Source organism: Hippocampus zosterae, chromosome 16, assembly GCF_025434085.1.
Source record: "Hippocampus zosterae strain Florida chromosome 16, ASM2543408v3, whole genome shotgun sequence".
Taxonomy (NCBI): domain Eukaryota; kingdom Metazoa; phylum Chordata; class Actinopteri; order Syngnathiformes; family Syngnathidae; genus Hippocampus; species Hippocampus zosterae.
In genome coordinates this window covers 9,380,523-9,387,122 of record NC_067466.1, presented here as the reverse complement: position 1 = coordinate 9,387,122, position 6,600 = coordinate 9,380,523, and positions in this window count along the sequence as shown.

Sequence of the window (6,600 nt, the reverse complement as noted above, 5' to 3'; positions counted from 1 at the left end):
CCTCATCGCATCTTCTCCCCCTTTCATTTCATTAACCCATGAATGCCCCATAATGCCGCTTTCCTCTTTCATGCCATCCCATCAAGACTCGTTTTCCCTTTTAGAGTCTTTTATACAAACCCCCAAATGTAAATGATGTATTATGATTAAAATTCTAAGGATATGAATGGTGGGGTGGGGGGATGATATTCTGATATCTCATTTTTACCAGCATTCTTGGTGCCAAGTACTGTGATAAAGTTCCTCTCTTGCTGGCATCCAGTGGACTGCCCGGAGAGGTCCACGCTGACTCTTAAACTGAAGGAATTACCATCATAAAAGTGCCAACCTTTTCATTTTTGTTTTTGTGGTCTCTTCTTTTCGAGAACATGGATTCAAGATATCCTAATTTAAGAAAAGAACATGGAGTTTCCTTAACCTGCATTGCACGATGATGTTTCTTGTTAAGAGTGTGGACAGGAACATTTGGATTATTTTTATTTATTTTTATTTTTTATGAGTTTCGGCTCCATGATTTCTTCATAGATTTATTTCAATTCATTTTCTTATTTCAAAGTCAGCTGCACTTTGTGGTACTTGGACAAATCACAAAAGTATTAAGACGTGAATATTGTGTAAAACTAAACCAGAGTTAATAATTCCTCTTTATTTTTTATTTTGTTTTTGTTTTTTTCCAAATCCTAACAAGAGGCTGTGCCCCATGACCACAAAGACTGATCCCCCCCTCAAGCCTCTTTCTGTTTATTTTGCGCTTTCTCTTTATCTTTTGCCAATGGTGATGTTTGCACAGTCGCTGTCTCTGAATGACAAGAAAAAACTTAATGTTACAGGAAGTAAAAGACAACCACCGGTTAAAAAAAAAAAAGAAGAAGCTTGACATGGCTGTCGTCTACATTAGGTTTGTGTATGTGACCAAAATTAGCCACATGCTTTGCGTGTTTGAAGACTGCCTAACACCTATCTCCCCACCTCTTTTGTTGCTTTCCTCAATCAAGCGGGAGAATGAGATCTATTTATGATGGGTGAGAACCTTGCAAAGTGCATTTCCACATCACTTTCACAACTGAATATCGACATTTCTGAAGAAAACCCAGCGACTTTGAGACTGGACTGAATAGCGATTCAGTGATGTGATGGTGAATAAATGAAACTCACAGCAATCAATGCACAGAGGATGCATTTTTAAAAACCTGATTTCAAAAAAAAATCACTGTTAGGCGTTATTCATAGTACAAAATCAAGGGATTTGGGATTCTCTCAGTGTAAAAGTCGTGCATCCTGTGCGCTGAGGATAACAACACACGGAAGCCCTGGACTGTCATTCCTTGCAGGACTTGAGAGGACCAAAAAAAAAGGATACAAAAAACAACACATGGACAAAATTGTACATTTTTTAAATGTAAGAGGACAAACTGGGATTTGTAAATATTATTTGTCGTTTGGTTTTGATTGACTGGCCGAACTTTGTTTGTGACAGCAGGTGCAAAAGTTTAGATGATTTACTTGATTTTAGCTCTTGTGTATGTTTAATTTGTCTTTTTCTTCTAGAGCTCCTGAGCAAAATTCCCAAAGGTTACGGGCAAATGAGTAGACCTACCTAGGAAAAAAAAAATCAGGTCAGTGTAAGCATAATTAGGAGCTCAGGTAAGGTTTCGTATTGTGGTAATAAAACTACATATGACTGTCCAAGGAATTACACGGGATTATCCCATCAGTTGTGAAGGTAGCTTTTGAATAAAATAAGTCCTTTCGTTGGTTGCAAAACCAAAGAACAGATGAAGGAAACCAGTCTGAAAAGAAGAGATAAGGCAGATATTTGAAATGTGCCCCAAAACCATAAAATATTTCCTGTGATGCTGTTGGGTTAAATTGTTCATGTGTCACATTGTCTTGAATTGTCATACAATATAATCAGTAATGGGGAGGTTGTAAAATCTTTTATGCCCTCTTGGTTTTATTTTCAGGATCTTTTCATGGTGATTGGTTTGCTTATCTTTTGCAATTTTGTCTGCACAATGTTCAGAGGTTGGTTCGAAGTTTGTGTAGCCCCCTCATCTAAAATGGCAAAAGGGAGGGATGTACACGGTCTGGAAAAGCCAACGGGAAACGGAAGCACACTCACCAAGTTTACATGTTTACACAGTTTCGATGCTTGGCATTTGGTCATGAGGAGGGGTGGGGAAAAAAAGCATTGAACATATGGCAATTTATTCTTAGTAGCCTACTACATTTGTTGCTAGAGTGTTAAAAAGAAGGCTTGCACCTGTTTGTCTCGTTCATTTAGTCTGATTCAGTAACATGCTTGAAGCTCCAGATACTGTGAGAGAGCATCATGACCACACGGGGGTTGAAATAATTCAAGTTAATATTTCTATTTCAAATAGAGGCTATTACACACTGTATGTTGTGTATCTGAACTGGAAAACATTAAAAAAACCTAAACCAAAAAAAAAAAAACATTGTTAAACAAATTCTTTGCCATCATCTTCTTTGTGACATTGCTCCGAAGAAAAATAAACAATTGTAGTTCGGAGATATCACTATTTTTGCAAATCTGTTCGACAGCATATTTGTAAAACACACATTGTTAAAGAACTGGATGAATTGATCGAGGTGATGGTTGGATCCCAAAGGACATACTTTGTAGTGTTCTGCCAAGCACACCAGAATGTTCGGAATGTCTTACACTGGCGCACACCATTTTTGTTGCATTCGGTTTGGCAGCTGTCTTTCAGTAATTTTTGGGTACAGAATCCAAAACTGATCTCACTTTTTCCCGCTCACATCAAGTTTTTGCGCTATAGGATCCACCTGGAATAAATGTTTATGTATGTAAATAAAAGACTTTGATTGAATAGTTTGGGGAAAAAAAGCTTTGAAAATAAACCAAAAAAAACAGCAAACAAAAAAATAACTTACTATGCACATGGTTACAAGGTTTCGAGAAAAGACAGCACTAACCCTCTTAATTTCTATACTGCTAGCTTTCTGCTTGCAGATATTGATAATACTGACCTACTGGGAGCTGCACACACCTCTCATCACACCGTCTCTGGAGGGCGAGCTGCGGAGAAAAAAACAAACTTGTGCTATAGACATGCCCGAGAAAAACTGACTGTAATTTTAGTTTCAGCATGTTTTGAATGAACGAACCGTCGATCACAATTTGTAAAATGGCGTCAGTGGCAATTGATCACTCTGATTGGCTGTTAGCTCGCGGATCAATTTATGAGGGAGACGTAGCCTACAAAAGCAAAGCAACGGCAAAAAAAATTGTAAATAATAATAATAATAATTAAAGTCAGCAAAGCATTGCTTTTTAGTTTTTTCCTACTTGTATGGTGAGTACGTTGGGAATTATTCTGTACATGTCCGCATTTTATTTCATGATACCCTAACTGCGGATGTTATGGTAAACAATGACTTCTCGGTTACAGAGAGAACTTTACACTCTCGAGTGAGATGTTCTGTCACCCTGGCCACCCTGCTGAAAAACTTCCCTCATCTTTGTCTCCCCCCCCCCCCCCCCCCTGAATTTTCGAAATTTAAAGTTTGAAATAATCGCCTTGAAATATTGCTTCAATAAGAAGTTGACTCCCTAATTTATGGATGGTGCACACAACATTCATTTCCTTTGTCTGAAGCTCGGCACATTCATCATAAATAGATTATATTGTTCAGATGACTGATGCAGACTTTAGTGGCATAATTTTTCTCCTGCGCTCGAGCCAATTACCTCTGAAGATAATAATGCTTTCCTTGGAAGCAACGCTCCGGAAGTACTGCTCGTTCATCACTAGATGGCAACGTACACCGATCATTCAAGGTAATTTGGCTCCAGCGCAACAAGCTTTTTTTTTTTTAATCGCTAAAGAAACAAATAAATGAAGTAATTTGCATTACAATTGATGGCGCAAAGTAGCACAAAATAATTAAAAGCTTTCATTTCAATATAGAATTGATATATTCTGATGTGAACAACGTTTTATTTTTATTTATTTTTTTAATAGACGCTCAGTGGGCAATAGTTGTGAGATTTCTCTCAGCAAATTAAAAGTAAAATAATTACAGGAAAGGATGATCGTAGAAAATGAATTTAATTGAAATAAGTCATGAATTTGTCACATTTTGGTTTGAATGTCGTCCTTCCTCGGTGTGGAGTATGCTTGTTTTCCCCCCTTGTGTTTTGGTTTTTTTTTTGGGGGGGGGGGGGGGGGGCGCTGTTCCTCCCCTATAGAAAGAAGCCAGATATGGTGGCTCAAACATTTGTTTTTCCTCATGTCCCATCAGGAGGAGGCAACACAGGACACATTGGAGAGATGCATATGCTGTTGTGAGAAAAGATGCCCTCCGAAATTAAAACATCAATTAAGGTTTGAGCGTAGCAAAGGTAAAAAGTATTCATATGCTGTATGTGAAGACGGTTCAGTTCGACTGTATATCATATTTCAAAGCTTGTTGGATTCCATTTGACTGCCATGTTATGTATATCCAAATAATTCACCAACACCACAGCAGGAATTCCGCACTCAGCAACAGGGATGTGCAAAATTCCGCATGCTTAAAATGCTGCCAGTTGAAAAAATGTCTGTTCAGATAAATGCATCACCGGGTTCGCCTACATTAATTCTGATTGCCGTAACTCCAGATTAGATTCAAAAGGCAAGATGGTTGATGGTTGGATGAATAACAATGCTCAGTCACTCTAAATGATTTATTAGGGCTGTGAAGGATTGTTGCTCCCACTCATCTGACGAACAGTTTTCATTGGCATGCGGGCTGAGGGAGAGGGCAGCAAAGGACAGCTACGACAGCACATTTGATTTCTATTACCGGTGAAATACATTTTGGATTTGATCCACAGCATGTTTGATCTTATTAAGGACATTTTGAAAGGGCATGTGCTTCCAAACATCCATTTTCTTCCCCTTATCCAGGGGTTGGATCGTGGGGGCAGCAAGTATAGAGGCCTAGACTTCTCTCTCGCCAGGCGTTTCTGGGTGGTTTTTGGGTGGGCACCCAAGACATTCAGTCAGGAGACTTGCTGCAACTGTTTCCATTCAATGGCCTGAGAAGGCCTCATAGTGAGTTCAGCTCCAGGTTCAAAAAATAAACAGCCACTCTGACACAGTGATGCTTCTGGAAATATAAATAATAAAACACATCCTTAAAAAGATAGACATACAAATGAAAATAATTGTCATAGTATTCTGCCTATTACTGACTGCTGGTGGCAAATTGTGTCACATTTACTCTAAACCCAGCCATCCATCCATTCATCCATCCGTGATGCGTTTTCAATGTATTCGGGGTTTAGGGACTTTTAAAATCATCTTCATTGCGAGAACTTCATAAATAAGTCTTATACCAAGCCAAGTAGCACAAATAGGGAATTTACTACAATTGCATTTGTTATCGTCCTGCAGTAGTTTATATTTTCCACTTGGTGGCAGCGCAGGCTCATTTGTTGAGTGTTCCTGTAGTTTGCTGTGGGAAATACTGTACAGTACAAAAGTAGTTTCTCTATAATGTATGTAATAATATATGAATGGATGGATGGTCATGGTGAACGGTAATTTCGGAGGCATCAACGAAATCAAACACAGTTAAATACTCAACAATCTTCGAACAATAACATTATTCGGGACGAATTAATATTTTCTATTCCCTCAGTTTACATGATTAGATCCCAGTTGATGGTGTCTTTTTATTCGTTGGGTAACTGTTTTACTACCTTTTTCCCGAATCAAGTTTGAACATGCTCAGTAAAAATGCTCCAAAAGATGCGTAGTGGCGCACATTAACCCAGCAGGGGGCCACATACAACACATTTTTTTGGCCTGAGAAGCAGTCTGCGTTCGTTCTGCACCAAGGATTGCTGATTGGTCCACATAATCACATGACTTCTGGTAATACCCAATAGGGATTGAGCGGATCCAGGTTGTTGCTATGGCATTTCAGAGACATCTGATAGCAGTTAGCTTTCCTCTGCATTTCATCCATATTTTTTTCTCACACATCGAGCACTTTCGACCGACACTCTAACAATTTTACGACCCAAAATAGGTGAAATAAGAGTGGGGGTGACGGGTGGTCGGTCCCCTACACATAATCCACGGGGCTAAGTACCACCCCCGGGCCCCCTCCCTTTGCTTCCTGTCATGTGGGCTCAGAAAACACTCGCAGCCCTTCCCATCTGTTGAGACAGTCCGAAAAAATGGCCGAAGCCGTGAATAGTACAACACCAACCCACGAGAGCGAAAATCATTCATGAATTAATATTAAACCACCCCCCCCCCCGCGCCCTCCAAGTATAGAATGTGATGTGTCCCCATCTCACTCTCTGTCGAGAACGATACAATCAAAACAATGGGGAATAATTCTGATTCCATCTGCGTTCGGATGAAAAATGTTCGTGCAATATCCACTTGTAGCTTGTTGATAATGTACAAAGCACATAAGTACACGTGAGGAGATTTGTTGCGGATGTGGAATATACTGTCTGGCATATCTATTTCTCGGTGCTGGCTGTGGTCCAACTCTAAAACACACACGCACACACACGCGCACACACACAAACACACACACACAGACACACAC